This window comes from Arachis stenosperma, chromosome 5, assembly GCF_014773155.1.
Source record: "Arachis stenosperma cultivar V10309 chromosome 5, arast.V10309.gnm1.PFL2, whole genome shotgun sequence".
Taxonomy (NCBI): Eukaryota; Viridiplantae; Streptophyta; class Magnoliopsida; order Fabales; family Fabaceae; genus Arachis; species Arachis stenosperma.
This window is the reverse complement of record NC_080381.1, coordinates 124,614,490-124,631,682: the sequence shown is the minus strand read 5'-3', so window position 1 is coordinate 124,631,682 and position 17,193 is coordinate 124,614,490. Positions and strand designations below refer to the sequence as shown.

The 17,193-nt window shown below is 35.0% G+C and overlaps 1 pseudogene; it reads right to left on the bottom strand.

Moving 5' to 3' along the window:
- Positions 1 to 9,346: 9,346 nt before the first annotated feature.
- On the bottom strand, positions 9,347 to 11,168 carry LOC130982936 (pentatricopeptide repeat-containing protein At1g12620-like; annotated as a pseudogene).
- Between the last annotated feature and the right edge of the window lie 6,025 nt (positions 11,169 to 17,193).

Here is a 17,193-nt window from a genome sequence, read left to right as displayed (position 1 = left end):
TAGAGTTCAAACTCTTTACCGAGAGTTGACGGATTCCTTATTGACTAATCATTCATTCTACAAGTATTTAAATTATACCCAATATCCATTCAACTAGCACCCTAGGGTATTAGTAGGGGTGGCAAAGCGGGCCGGCCTGCCCCAACCCGCCCCATAAACGGGCGGACCGGTCCGCCCCGCTAACTAAAATGGGTTCAAAATGCTAGCCCGCCCCGTTTTATGGCGGATTAGCGGGCTAGCCCGCTTGACTCTTTTTTTTGAAAAATAAAATTCATTAAAATTAACCAAAAAATAATAATTAAAAAATCAAATACAAATAAAAAATAGTCAAATTATAATATAATTTTTTTACTATTTTTTTTTTAATTTTTAACTTTAATAAAATTGTTCAAAATAATATTTGCCAATAGAATCATCTTTTTTTTTTTTAAAAATAAGTCACATAATTTGAGCATATATACAAAATTGTAAAATAAAATAAATAAAGTTAATAACTAAAAGAAGAATAAAAATAAAAAATGAAAAAAAGTGTTTAAAAATTCTATAATTATTAATTTCATAATAGTAATTACTCTATTATTTAATTAAAAAAAAAGAAAAATAACAAGTCTTCGGCCCGGCGAACCGGCCCGTCCCACCCTGCCAAAATCCACCACTTTGGCGGTGCGAGTTTGGCGGATTTTTTTAATTTGGCGGGCTCCAAATCCTAACCCAACCCGCCCTTTTTAGCGGGTTTAGCGGATCGGCCCGACGGGCTCGACCCGTTTTGCCACCCCTAGGTATTAGATGTCCGGAATCAAAGTATAATAAATACATTGTTAATTTCTATGACAGTCGCAGGTCAAAGGAACCTCTATTACTATATTCATCTTGAAAATATCCTATTGACAAATATGTGGTAATTATAACCATTAGGAATTCTCAGAGTGAGTCAATTCAATGGTCATATCTCTATATGCACCATCTATATATATAATTTAATAAATGAAATCTATTAATCTTCATCCAATGAAGACCATTATATATATATATATATTGATCTTTGCGGATTATAATGTCCTTTTTAATAATTCTATGACCAAGAAGAATTTAGATTAAATTATAAAAGATTTATCTCTCAATATTATGATCACTATCACAATGATAAATTTCTAAATTTAATAAGGACATTATTATATTAAGATTTTAATATAATAACAATAACAAATTATTCGAAATATGATTGATTGGATTATAGTCATACTACTTATTCCCAACACAGAGGCTATTTTGCAATTAAGGATTACGCAATAGAAAAAGAACGCTATTGCACAACCCATGCCAACAGAATAGAGGTAAAACGACTCATCCATTATAGCGCATGTGCTGCCTACAAAATCGTTGGGACCACTATATAACAACGCAAGTAGTCCTTGTGGGTTACATTGCAACCATTTGTTTAGTTTTGAGTTTTGGAGAATTTGAGAGAAAATTGAGAGATAAATAAGGAGAAAAAAAAAAGAAAGAAGTAAAAGAGCTTTTGTCGCAATGATTCGGAGTAACGACATCAACCATTTGAACGAAGGTAGACATATCACGAACCACATTGATGATCAACTTAGAATTTAAATTAATTTTTTTTGTTTATTATATTATAGTTATTAGTTGGTTAATTAGTAGTTATAAGTTTAGGATTAGTTTAATATATTAGGGAATAAACATTTATAATATATAAATTAGGGAGACTTTTAAACTTAATGTAGAAATCTTTGGATTTAGACTACACATATTGTAAATTATTATGAATGAGATAAATGTTGATTTATGATTGATAGAGTTTTAGAGATGTTTTATATAATAGGTATTATTGGTAACATTGGTTAAAACTTAATGTAGAAATCTTTGGATTTAGGCTAACTATTGTAGTTTATTATGATTGTGATGAGTGGTCGTTTAAATTGAACTTAATGTCGAATTACATAGAGTCGACGAGTCCTATTTCCACGGAGGAATAGGGATTAAGGAGTGGAAAGACCGCGTGATGTGTTGTTGCGCTATTTAGAGGACGCTAGTTTCGCCCATGCAGCTCAAGTTAGAGATTTTTATTTCGACAACTCTCTCTTGTCGGCCTTTGTTGAGAGATGGCATCTGGAGACCCATTCGTTCCACATGCCATGAAGTGAGTATACCATCACCCATCACGATGTTGGTTATTACCTTGGCTTGCAGACACATGGGGAGTTAGTAGGTGGTTGCAGTCGAGATTTTCAGACTTATTATGGTCATGACACATGGGAGATGATTGAGGAGGCACTTGGAGTGTAGTCTCCGCGTCGAGAGCCGCGGAGGGTATGCAGTACGCCGAGTCTTTCACCATTAAGATGACATGGTTGAAGGCTCGTTTGATACAGCTGCCTGCTGACACTGCACCATATGTACTCTGGCACTATGCACATTGTTACATATTTAGATTGATCGGTGGGCTACTGATGACAGATAAATCTAGCGGCATCGTACATGCTAGATGGATCTCATTGATTGTTGATTTTGAGAGATGCAGGCAGTACTCGTGGAGTTCTATTATGCTCGTCTTTACCTACTACTGTTTATGCATGGCTATCAATGGGTAACTTGGCTTGATGTAGCCCACTTATGCTTTCTTGGAATTACCACATATTTTCGAATTGGTGCCCTCAAGGTAGGGACATGATGGATTTTTTGTTATCTGCGAGGTCTTTATGTATACAATGCTTTTTCTTGTAGTTGCTATTTTTTATTTTGTTACTGAACATATTGTTTTGTTTTGCATCTGCAAGTTGGTTGGGCCGCCACAACAGCATAGAGATGACATGAGTCAGAGGCTATTGCAATTGAGGCAGTAATTGGACTTGGTCCCTTATGATAGGATACTTAAGTTTATATATAAAGTACTTAGTAAATTATGTTTATTTATGCTCATCACTAATTTGACCTAAATATATATGTGTATGTTCTTTGTAGTTCTGGTGGACGCCTTATAACATATAGCCATTGTACGATACCATTCCTCAGTGGGTGCATAGCAACAAAGAGAAGCTGACGCATATTGCAGTAGTGTCTTTGATCTGTTTTCATTTTGTCAAGTTCTATCACCTAGATCGAGTTCTTCGACAGTTCAGGGGTACACAGCATATACTGGAGCTGCTGGTAAACATTGACGGGCTACTTACCTTGACCCTCAGACTAAAGGATGAATGATGGTTGACGGAGCTTGCATTGTGATACTCTTCAAGAAGAGACAGTTTTGAGCCTCTGCGACAGGCGATAGTGTTAACCACGATGAACCTACAACCTTCGCAAGACTATTTTACATGGTGGTCCCAGATGTGTTGTAGTCGTTTCTTGTCACAATGCAACGCTCACCTATTACATGTGTTGTTGGATGATGCTACTTAAGAGGCCCCACGGACATTAGCTTGCTCATTAGGGATAGGTGGAAACTCCATCTCATATACCTTGAACATGCTCTCCATGCGATACGCTAGATGAACAAACCTAGTCTAATCGAGTCTTGCGAAAGCACATGTTGCTAGAGCATGATCGCATGGATAATAGATAGCCTGAAAAAGCCAGTAGTCGTAACTATTAGTGTCCAAATAAACCCTAAATGTGTATGGGTAAAATCAATCAACCAACTCCATTTCCTCGATAGCAAAAAGGAAGAAAAAAGATTGCATTCGTGCATGGCCAACTTGGGAATAGCATCCATGTTTTTTTGAATATTTTTTGTTAAGCACTATGAAAACATGTTACTCCGACTAAGTTTAGCAAATGTTTGTCGGCCATTCCTAATAAACAAGTTTTGCAGCCGCATATACATGGACTGAACAATGGTTACGACGGGGAGGTTACGCGTCCCCCTTAGCACAATATTGATGATGCACTTAGATAGGTTGATAATCATGTGGCCAAATCTTTAGCCAGAATCACAGTGTTTTCAGCCAGACCTCTTTGCAAAACGTATTTGTCCACGATCGCAAATTCCAATTCGAGATCTCTTAGCGCTCTCATGTATGCCAACTTGCCAAGTATTGCTCCTCTTTTGGGGAATATGATGCATTGATCAAGGCTCGTTTTCCTTCTTTACACTTGAACTGATTAATGAAATTAGCATCCATATGACGGATACAAAAGCATGGTATTTCCCTAGAGGATGCCATACACTACCCTCTTCTTCCATTGTGGCATGTATGCCTTTAGCTCTATCAGATATGGCAAGACTATCTTCTTGGGGAGTCACATGTTGCTGCAAATTCCTTATAAAGAGTGACCACGACTCTGTTGAATCTGACTTAACCAATGCAAAAGCAATGGAAAGAATGTTTGAGTTGCCGCCTTGTGCAATGGCTATTAACAACCTTTCCATCTCGCCTATACAAAAGTGTGCCATCAATAGATACTAGAGGTTTACAATACTTAAAGGCTTTAATGTAGGGAGAAAATGTCCAAAATACCTTATCAAACTGCACAAAACCAAAGTCTCGAAGCATGCCTTCATAATGTGGCACAAGCTTGATATCATGAACTAGACGAGGCAAACATTGCTCAATTGAATTTACCAACCTCGGAAGTTGGTTGTACAACTCTTCTCAATCCCCATTGATTTGAGCAATTGCTTTTTGCTTTGCCATCCAACCTTCCAGTACGACTACTTAAATATATAGCTCTGTTTCACTACCCGTTGACCCATGTAGTACTCTAATTGGAACGGAAGGATAATCTAAACTGATTAATGTATCAACCACTTTTAGAAATCTTACAACCATAACATGATCAACATGTAACCATTTTTTCAAAAATAGATGAAAAAATTTAAAAATTTACTTTCTATCATGGAAAAGATAACTCTGCAGATAAGGTTGCTGTTGAAATTTGAATGATCTTGAGACATTGTTGGCGCTAAGCACGTGAGCATAGCCTCATATTTATGAACATCCCAATAACGAAGATTTTGTCAATATCCAATCCGAATGCTCCACCGACAACCTACAACATAACATTTACACCGATAATGATACTTCAAATAGTCATATTCAACCTCCTGATACTCTACTGTAGAATCTATGGCCAACCCTTAGCTCACCCTCAGCTCCACGCTCCCATCTGTATTGTAGTTGTAAGCTCCCCCTAACCAAGAGGCATCGGCTTCACTTACATAGCATCTAGGTCTAATGACAAATAATGCCTTGGAACTTGGGCTCGGCTAGGAAGTGATAATGGTGGTGGCAATATATGTTGAGTTTCTGGGACAAACTCTATATCGTCATCGCTATTACTCTCAAAACCAGATTGGACTCACTCCTCGTCTTACTTGAACTCTTCAGAAACTAAATCAATGTTAGATTCAACATTTATAGAGAAGACTGAATTCTTGTATGGGATTCGGTTCTTTCCACCTAATTAGGTCCTACTACACAATCTGTTGGGAGTTGGGATCGCAGGTGAGGAAGAAGAACTATTGCTAATATCCACCAACTCAATGTAAAGTTTCATCACTTGTTCAGTCATAATCTTTTCATGGCAATCGAATATAACTCGCACATGATTATCATTCTTTAGGTACAATACATTATATTGAATATTTCTTATGGCATACAATAAAATATACCGATACTTAATTTTCCAAACATGCTTAATTCTAAGCATTTTCATGTTGACCAAAATCAAACTTTAAAGTTCTATCAACGAATGCAATCACCAAATATGCATAACAATAGAATCACTGCATTTCAAACGTGCACCGTTATCTCTATGTATTTAAATAATAACAACTATACATTCAATAGCTATTTGGAGAATTTGTCTTTTGTGAGAAAGAAAAAAGAATAAATAAAAAGCAATGCTTCGTGATAATTTCATACGCAACACGTGTGCTATAGCATTTTCTCATGATTACGCTGCCAGTGTGTACTATAAGATTTTTAGGGTATATCACAGTCTATACCTATAGTATAGTTTGCCTACGAAATTGTTAATGAATATTTAAAACGGCAAAAAATTGAAAAAATATTTAAGAGTTAATATAATTTTTTTTATTTATTAAAAAGAAGCCTTGTGTTTCACCATTAAAAAGAAAAACTAAACAGAAAATAGTATTCGTGATGTTACCAAGTTAATGGCTCAATCGACTTGTTACATACCTTATTTTAAACGTAAGAACAAGATAGAAGCATAGCATACGAATTGGTTAGGCTACTGAAAAGGCTATTTAATATTCTTACTATTTCTTTATTTTTTCATAGTCAAATTACTGAATCATTTCTCATTAATTTATCCAATAATTTATTTTTCTTAAATCAGTTCATTTTTATTTTCTCTTTTTCCCCTATTATGCGAAATGTAGATTATTTCGAACCATATTTTTTAACTTCATTCATTTTCTGATTGAAAATATCAAATGTAATTTTTTTTAATATGTAACGTTTAAATGTTACTAAGATATATATATATATATATATATATATATATATATATATATATATATAATTAAACCGTACCAAATCATACAAGAACCAATCAAAGCCGTTGCAGAGACACTACAGAAACACAATAGACCTAACAACAACAAATTAAGGCAATGCATCGACTATGAATTATATGTCAATTCCAGCAGCAGCAGCATCAGCATGTGATGTTTAACACTCTTTCAATCTTTGATATCCACCAATGGATTCACATAAACTCCTCATCATTCCCTCACCTAAATGCACTTAAAATTGTCATTCAGCAACTATCATCATATTTATTAATCAATCTTTAAGTACAAAAATAAATGCCAGTGATGAATAAATTAACAATCTCAGCAATAAAGGGTACAAAGATATAAATGGAACAAAACTAAAAGTGCAAAGCTTGATCTTACACAAACAGCTGCACAACACCTGCCTCGAACTACCTTAACACCGCTCAACTGCATATCTCATATTTCAAATTTTCAATCCAATATGTTCAACGTAATATCCACATCTCGTATAGTCTAAGCTAGTAATATTCAGTATCTACCTACTAGACTTACATGCTTTCTAATACATAAAGACTAAGAATCTATTGTTCCTCAAACACAAAATGAATTTATAATTTTATATACTGATCATCACCATTTAGTTATAGTCGCCATGAAATCAGATATATTGAAAATAAAGGGTTTCAAATCATTATTTAAATCTACATAACTAAAATTAAGCAAAGGGTTTCAAATTAAAGTATGCAAAGCCATACTAGCAGAAGGAAGCAAAAAGGAAAAAGGAAGATACCCTAGATGCAGTTGCAGGATTAAAGTAACTAGAGCTACAGCCACCAACTGCCACTTTAGGGAAATCATTGGTATCACATGCATGTCCATAATGATTCACTATCTTCAGCATCTGCATAGTGGGTAAAGCATATATCATAAAGGTTGAACACATGAAAAGCATTACATGCTTACTAGTCACTACAAACTTACGGAAAGAGGAAAATCTACATTTCCACTTGTTTAGGTAAGTCTCATTAGGTTCGTCTGCTAACAACAGATTTGTGTTTGAGGAACAATAGATTCTTAGTTTGGTACATATTTGCATGTATGTAAGTGTAGTAGGCAGATACTGAATTTATATTGTTCATGTTGGATTGGAAATTTGAACTGCCTTGATATTCACAAGTTGGTTTCCTTGACATGCACTTATGTGTCTGCATCAATTTTATATTGTTCATTTTGTGGTTGAGGAACAATATTCTTCTGCCACTTTAATCCTAGCTTGATTCTCATTTTCAATTGCTGAGCACTTTTCTTCAAACTCTACTCTTGGTGAATTGGATTATGGATGGAGTACGACGCAGAGAGCATGCGAGTGAAGGAATCAACAGCTTCATCAAGTGATTGGGACTGCGAGTGAGAGTGTAGGGTTGAAGTTGAAAGGAAGCAAAGACGGAGAGCAGAATGGGGAACAGATTTTAGTAATAATATTTCAAATTGAACCCTCTGTTTTCAGCTCTTTATATATTTCATTTTTTTTAGAAAAACTAGTTATTTTCTATTTCTACATTAAAGAAAACCCCTCAAAAAACAAATAATAACTGCCTTTTTTTCAAAAATTTTAATGTCGATTTTTTTTTCCTGAAAAAAGAAAACAAACAAACAAATGGAACAATGTTTTTCATGATAACTTCAAGAACGTTTCAAATGAATCAATTGATCTATGGTAGAGCCAGCATAAAGATGAAAGTTATCAAGCCATCAACCTACAAGTTTAGCTCAGCTAACAAATCAAAATACTCCCCATTGAACAATTCCTATCATATAAAATTACCATGATAAAATCTAATAAGCCATTATTAATCTTGTAACATAATATGTGCATACAACTTGTCTTTGTAAGATCAGTATGACAAAAAGAAGTGAATAAACTTCATTAAAATCAGATTGATCATATAATTGTTTCTTAACACAATATTTTAACTATAATGAGATTCGAACTTAAAAGCTTGAGTATATCACCAAAATTTCTCATTTTATTGTAAAGTTTATAGGTTTATTATTTTTCTTAACATGACTATATGGGAACATGCAATTGATGATGAAGTGTTCCAACTTTTGTGAGCATTAACCTGTGCAAATGTTTCTTGCTACTCTTTTGGGTGCTTGGAGATTGCACAAGAGGCTGGTGTTTGATCAAAATCCTTAAACTTTGAAGTTTGAATCGCAGTTCCACAGGTCCATTTGACTGCTATTGACTATCTTCTTCTACTTGGCAGGATGGCTGCCCTTTGTCGACGAAACTGCTAAGCGGGTGGTCCATGATTATCCCCTTGGCTGATGTGCAACCCTTCCTAGCTGGGGCTTGGGGAGAGCAATTGTTCTGCCCCTTCTTTCCTTTGTTCTATATATGCCAAATTGCCAATCAATCAAGCTTGGTTTTGTTACCCACGGATATTTGTACCTTGAATTAATAGCAAAATTTATTTACTCTATATAACAAGAAAATCAGTTACCTTCTTTGTCATGTTAATTGTTTTGGTACATTATGCCTCAGGTATAACTGCATGAACACAGAAAAATGAGAAGATGTTTGCAAAATAACATTTGAGATTTCATCGAAAGCTACATCAGCCAGTTTGTGCTGCATGGGGGGAAATGAAAAAATTGAAAGACAATAAGAGTGCAGGAAAGCTTTACAATAAACACGTGATTCCCTTTCAATGATGAAATCAGAACCATTTCAGCTTAGTGAAAAATTAACATCAATGCATTTATATAATTACAAAAAAGAAAAAGGAAATAATGATAGATGCCCACAAGAAACGTATGACAACCATCTAGTCACTGAAAATGCCATAAAATAAGCAATGACAAAGCAGACGCTTAGGGTGGATAAAGCAGAATAAAGAGTAACAATCATGTCAAGATCTAAAAGCATTAATATGTAATGGATAGATGATCCTGAAGAAGGTAACAAAACACAAATTAAGAAAGAGATACAAACAACATTTTGTGATGTCTAACAAGAAGAATCTCATCTACTTTTATCCTTGCAATAGGCCTCTAGATATCACTTCACGAAGAAGTTTCTCCGCTTTATCATTTTCACCGTTTTCAAAAAGAGCACGAATGATTGTTTCATAAGTCACAGCATCTGGTAAGCAACCATTGTCTTCCATTTTTGCCATGAGTGCCAATGCTTCGTGAAGCAGACCCTCTTTGCAAAGCCCATTGATCATAATAGTGTATGTCCGCACATTTGGACGAAAGCCTTTAATGGAAAGATCTTGAAATATCTCTTCTGCCTTTTTAATTCTTCCACTTTTGCACAGGCCATTTATAAGTATGTTGAATGTATATATATCTGGATCAATGCAACTCTCTTTCATTTGATTGAATAACATAAGTGCCTTGTCATGTTGTTTGATATTGAACAAAGCATCCAGCAAAGAACTGTAAGTGACTATATTAGCAAGTTGACCTCGATCATGCATCTTTTCAAGAAGCTCAAAGGCACAAAGGATTCTCCCTGATTTTCTCAAGCCATCAATTAGAGTATTGTAAGTAACCATGTCGGGAACCAAGTTCCTGTAACGCATCTCTTCAAAGAGATTCAAGGCATCATCGACCATTTTACTTTTGCACAGGCCATTAATCATGATACTGTAACTCCAAACATTAGGCGACACACTACTTTGGGCCATTGTGTTGAATACAAATTTTGCCTTATTTACCTCATTAACCAGGTAATGCCCATCCATTAAGCTGTTATAAGTAACCACATTGGGTTTCACACCATGTTTTGTCATCAAGCCCAACACATTCTTAGCATCTTTGATCTTTCCTTCCTTGCATAGCCCATCGATCAAAGTACTATAGGTATAAACATCAGGAGTAATGTTTATGAGAATCATATCATTTAGCAAAAGAATGGCTTCCTTGAGTTGACCCGCAAGGCACAATCCATAAATTAGAGTGTTGTAAGTGATAACATTGGGAGAAATTCCCTTAGCAAGCATTTCAGAATATAAATGAAAAGCATCACTTACAAGCGCAACCTTGCAGAGGCTATCAATAATTGCGCTGTACATTACGATACTAGGAACAATTCCATGTCGTGGGATGTTTCTCAACACTTGAATAGTAGCAGCAGATGTGTGTCCGGTCTTTTAATCAAGGTCCCATAAGTGATTTGATTAAACTGAAATCCATGAGCCAGCACTCTGTCACGAAAGTGTAGTGTTTTTTCAACATTACCACAGAGACAGAGACCTTTAATGAGTGTATTCAATGTCACTGTATTAGGTTGAAAACCCATCCTGAAAATCTTGGCCAATACAGAGAAAGCAAGCGTCATACGACCCATGCCGCAACAACAATTAATTACGATGCTCAAAGTAAATAAGTTGGGAGCGATTCCCCTGGCTTGCAATTGCTGAAAAAGGGAAATGGCGGTAGGAAAATGGTTGGTCTTGGCAAGAGAGCATGCGAGTGAAGGAATCAACAGCTTCATCAAGTGATTGGGGCTGAGAGTGAGAGTGAGAGTGAGAGTGAGAGTGTAGGGATGAAGTTGAAGGGAAGCAAAGACGGAGAGCGGAGTAGGGAACAGAATTTGGGAATTGAAAAGCAAACCTTAATTTGATTGGTGAGGAAGAGAACAATGACAACATTCTTTTCTTGCAATCTAAGTGGAGTATCGTAAAAGGGAATGCGTTGAATTGAAGAGTGCTTCCACCTGAGAGAGTGAGAGCACTATCAAGCTTATTTGATTCGTTTAATTTGCCAAAACTAAAGAATTAGTAAGTTTTATTTCTTATTTTGGCCACGGATTTTAGAAGTAATATTTCAAATTGAACCCTCTTTTTTCTGTTTTCTCATTTTCTGTTTCCGTAAGTTTGTAATTTTACATTTACCCCTACTACAAGTCTTTACTTTCCAAATTTCCTCTCCACCCTTACACATAATTTGTGATAAAAAAAAAATATATTCTGCTAGGGTTGCTCACGTCTTTGGTAGTCTGTCTTCTTTCGCCACTGCACAACGCTTCTGCAGACTGCACATCTCGCCGCTGCAGCCAGTTTGCACGGTCGTCGCCAGTTCACATCCAGTAGTCTGTGTACAAATTCTTTTTGTGTTTGAGGAACAATAGATTCTTAGTTTGGTATATATTAGCAGGTATGTAAGTGTAGTAGGCAGATACTTCGAATTTATATTGTTCATGTTTGATTGGAAATTTGAACGGCCCTTCTTAATCGCAAGTTGGTTTCCCTGACGTGCACTTATGTGTCTGGATCAGTTTATAATTTTTCTCTTTAATTTCTGTTGCTTTAAGTTGTGCTTCTTCTGCCTCTTTGATCCTATCTTTATTCTCATTTTCAATTGCTGAGCACTTTTCTTCAACTCTACTACTTTTTTGTCTTTATTATCCGGGATTAAATGAATTACTTGTCATAGTATTAATTATAAAATGAAAAACAATGCATATATGCTGCTGTTTGTTGGTAACTAGATTCATCCCATTGGTATCTGGACCTTTGTCGTAATGTTTTCTCCTGTTGAATTTCTTATTCTGACTTGTCACTTGATGGTTTGATATTGCATTCCAAACTGTGTTATTACTTGGCAGCATTTGCGATCTTAACACTGACGAGTATATATGTTTATTTAGATGAAGAATTTTTCATTCTTCTGCAATTCTATTCTTCTGCAAATAATCATGAATTCTATTCCATGAGGCACCATTTTATAATTTTCATTTCCTACATTTCCTTCTATTTTTTGTAATTTCAATTTCCAGTGACAAATGTCATTACCTTATTCTTGAAACAAAAAAGGGGTTAAAAGTACACTCCTTTCTTTAAATTATACTATTTAAAAATATCACATAATTTCTTAGGTGAAAATTTTATTTGCAAAATGTATTGGATTGGAACTTCTAACTAAATAATTCTTTCGTTTTCATCTTTTTGCTTTTGACAGTGAAATGTAGCATTTTTAAGACAGAAGTTTAATTACTATGGTACTTGTTCAATTGCTAGTTTTGTTACTTCTCTATTATAATTACAGCATTGGCTTCATCTTGCCGACCCTGCATTTCTTTTAAAGGTTGGCCCAGTTGGGCCCATGGGCTTGGTTTGGACCTGATTCAACCGGTTCGGCCCTATTCGATCCAATCTTGGATCGATTTCTTTAAAATTAGTATCAAAATTTTTGTTTCGATGAGTTTTATCCTAATTTGATATAATATTCATATTTCTAATATTTTTTATTAAAAATTAATTTATCAACTAATTATTTACTAATTTAAAATTTGGTTTTTTTTTTTGAACGAAAGAGCTCAACACTCAAGTAGAGTAAAGAAAGACAAAACAACAAAAGAAAAATAATTTTGATGTCATATTCGGCATAGCTATCAACAATAGGAATTATTTACCACACCACTCTGCAGCACATAAAAATGTTTGACCCACACATTCTACGACTCCTATTGTCTTGCTCTGAAATATGACATCATTCCGTCGCAACTAAATGTTCCATATAGTTGACAAGAACCCAACTAGCCAAAACTTACACCTCTCTTTTCTCATCGGCATTGATCTCCAACTCTCAAAATGTTCTTTCAAAGTACCGATGGCAGTCCACACTTGTCCAAATTATGAAATCCATGCACACCACACCTGCCAAGAGTACTCACAAGTAACAAATAAGTGTTGAATATTTTCAACATCTTTCTTGCACAACACGCACACATTATCATTCTGTGGTAAGATTCCTAGCCTATTTAGCCAATCCTTTGTATTAACCCGGTCTACCAAAACAAACCAAGTGAATAACTCGACTCAAGGTGGAACTAAACATTTCCAAATTTTCTTTGTGAATCTGAATCTTAGAAGCTCCTCATCTAGAGTCTCTTCCTGCAAAACCTGCACAAATGAGTTAGTCGATAAACGCCTTCGTTGTCAGATTTCTACACCACTCTATTTTGCACTTGTGCTATCAATTTAACAGATTGCAAGACATGAAGCATCTGGTCTAAGGTGTCTATCTCCCATTGATGTAGTTTCCTCCTCCATTGTAAGTTCCAAACCCACTCAATCCCATTCCAAAACCCACAATCTCCAATTACTGATCATTTTTTGTTTGAAATCAAGAAGAGTCTCGGAAAGGAGTCTTTCAACTTTCCCACTTAGAGCCATGTATCCTCCCAAAATCTGGTAGATCTACCATCCCCTACTTCCATAGCAAGGTCATCAATCATCTTCTGCCTTACATGTTGCTATTTTATGTGTACCTGACATATGTCTCTCCACGGGCCTCCTCTTTATGGTAGTTTTTGAGTTGACAGCAAATGATTTGGGTTCAAGCTATTATAGGAGCACACAATCTTCTTCTATAGGGGACAGTCCTCCTTTGAGAAGCGCCACCACTATTTAAATAGTAAAACCGCGTTACGAATTACTGCATCACCCACCCCCAATCCTCCTAACTTCTTAGGTGCCTAGATCATCTCCCACTTCACAAGAGCCATTCCAGGTCGTCCATCCTCCTTTCCCCAAAAGAACCTCCTCTGTAGAGAGATGATTCTTCGAGCAATCGCATTTGGCATCTTGTACAAACTCAAGTAGTAAACAGGCAGGCTATTGATTACCGACTTAATGAGTACCAGCTTCCCAGCCTTACTTAGAACCTTTGCTTTCCGCAAATTGAGTTTCTCTTCCATCTTATCTATAACCGACTTCCAAGTTTTTACCAATCGCGGGTTTGCTCCTAGACTAATACCAAGATACCTCACCGGTAGGGCCGCCTCCTAACAACCCAGTAGCTGACACATTCGTCTTATCCCGCTCCTGGCTGCAGCTCACTGGTATCAAGTTGGATTTCTAAAAGTTAATGCTCAAACCAGACATAATTTCAAAGCGCCTCAACAACCTCTGATAGTTCCTCACTGTCTCCTCTTCCGGCGGACAAAATAATATAGTGTCATCAGCGAATTGTAAGTGTGATAACTCTATATTATCTCTACCAACTAAGAGTGGAGATATTTGACCGTTCCTAACCGCTTTCCCAATCATTCTGTTAAGCACATCCACCACCAGAACAAACAAAAATGGTGATAATGGGTCGCCTTGACGGAGTCCCCTCTCCATCTTAAAAGATTTCAATGGTGACCCATTTACCAGAATCGAGATAGATGCAGATCTAATACACTCCCTTATCCATGCTCTCCAAGTTCTACCGAAGCCCATCTTCTCTATCACAGTATCCACTATCCACAAAGCACCATTTCATTCTATCATATAAAATTTGGTTTCTTATATAAAGTAACTTCTATTTTGTTTCTTTTTTGGATTCCTATGTAGTATAATAAATTTATATAAGGTTGAATAATGTTTTCCCTTTTTGGTTTTTAAGGTTGGATCAATTTATGTAATTTTGCATCTGGCTTTCATAAATTCTTTTGTGGCTCTGTAGTTTTGCATCATTATCATTGCATATATATATATATAAGTACTGGTAATTGTTGAGATCCAAGATGTGAAAAGTTCCTAAGCTTCAAAGAGAGTTCTAGCAACATTCCACTTTGTAAAACCAAAGATTTTTTTTCTTCAAGCCATATTAAAAAGATTTAACATCAGATCTCTGTGTGTTTCATAAAGGGTAAGGAATTAATTAGTTCTATTAAGATACGAATTCAGAATATCCATATGCTACTATTCTGTTTTTCTTGATGAATAATTATGTTCTCTAACATTAAATGTGAACATACTATTTAACTTGATGATTATGCCTTCTTATTTCCTCCATGTGAAATTAGATCATATTATGTTTTTTTAATTGATCATATTGCGGTTACAATTTTTTTTTGTATAGAAAATGAAGATGAGGCGGTTCTCTTTGGTGCTGAAGCCAGAGGCATTTGCTGGAGCAAGGCAGTTCTCCCAGGAGCTGAATCGGTTGTTGTGGAGTAATTCCAATATGGGTTTGTGTCAAATTTTTTAGCTTCTCTTTATGTTATCCCAATTTGAAACATTTTTATATAGTTGTGGTTGTTTGGAATATTGGGTAATCATTAATAGTTCTGTTTTCATTGAACATGATTAGACCTTTAGTGAACCAAAATGGAAACTGGAAATAGTATCTGTGGAAATACATGACTAAGGTAATCAACAACTAGATTGTTTGAAAATTTACTTCCCTAACATTATGTATTGTTACTTCTGAAATGAAGCTTCAACTGATAGTAAGCTAGAGGTTTCATAATCTCTATTTAATTTTGTTTATTTTATGCATAATTGTGGCCTTCTAGTGGGCAAATGGCTATCCTAATCATGCAACACTTGAAGTGGCTTTAAAATGCTTCTCAAATAAAATTAGCACTGCAAGCGTTATAAAAAAATGGTCCAGATGAAATGCAGTTCCTTTTGGCTTATGGTCTTCAGGTATCAGTCTTTAGTCAATGAATTGAAGCACCATATATATATTTTTTAGTACATCTATTTTTCTTCTGTTTAATCAAAATGGTTGACTTAAATGTGCAAATGATAAAGTTTACTATTGCAATATTACTTAATAAAAGCAGTAAATCTGAGCAATTCATACTACCTGTTCTCTTTTGTTTTTCTATAAATTTAACTGAGGGTATTTGTTTTCTGTTTCCAATTTAAAACATTGTGTAGGAAATTTTGGAAAAAGCCAAGACCCTTTTTGTCATCTTTCTATTTAAAATTTCAAAAACAAAAACTAAAAATATATCCTTTTGTTTTTCATGTTCTTGCACAATAAAATCGTTACCTTATTGATTATTTATGGATTCTGTCTTACAGACAATTTGAATAACATTATAGGTGATGATGAATTCGATGAATGTTACTTCTAACAGAAGTACATTGGAGCCAATGAGTAATAGCTCAAATGGCATAGTCTCCCCATACTCAATTAAGAGGTTGGAAGTAATTTTTCATTATAAATAAATAAATACATAATAAAATTGGATCTTCTATGTTTCTCCCTGCTGCTCTCTGTGTCATGCTTATTAGGATGCTTTTTCTTTTTGTTGATTTTATACTATTGTGTTGAAATTTTATTTATGTAGTTGGTGCAATATTATCATTTTATACTATTGCCTTTTCTATCTTTGAAGTCTGTAATACTATTATTTTAATTGACATCCACATCATGAAAGGACACCACTAAACCCAGTTCAATTCAATCTAATCATGCTTGGTTTTTTTAATTTTGATTATTTTATATAGGAGAGATTGGTGAAGGAGAATACTTTGCTTTCCAAAACTGTCAGGAAGCTTAGCAAAGATATCTATAAGGTGCAAATATTAGTATATAATTTTGTCTTTGAATGAATAATTCTTGGTTCCTTGGCTTCATTTAGTGATTTTATTAAAAGGTTTAGGACAAATATCCAATTCTAATTATCTTTCACTAAATTTTTAAGTTTTTACTATTTTTTTAGCAGTGTTTACCAATAGATGTATTCTTATTAAATTGTAGGTTTTGTATTCTCATTAAACTCCATGCTTTGTTATTTATGACAACAAATGAAGCATAGAGCATAGTTGGGAGATATTGTGTTTCTGAATTTCTAAATTTGCCGATATTTTTGAAAAAGCTAAGTAGTTTTTTGTTTCTGATTTATCACATTGCATGCATGGGTTTGATGTGCTGATTTTAGGTTATTGTCAAGTCATTTTTTTTTTTTGCTC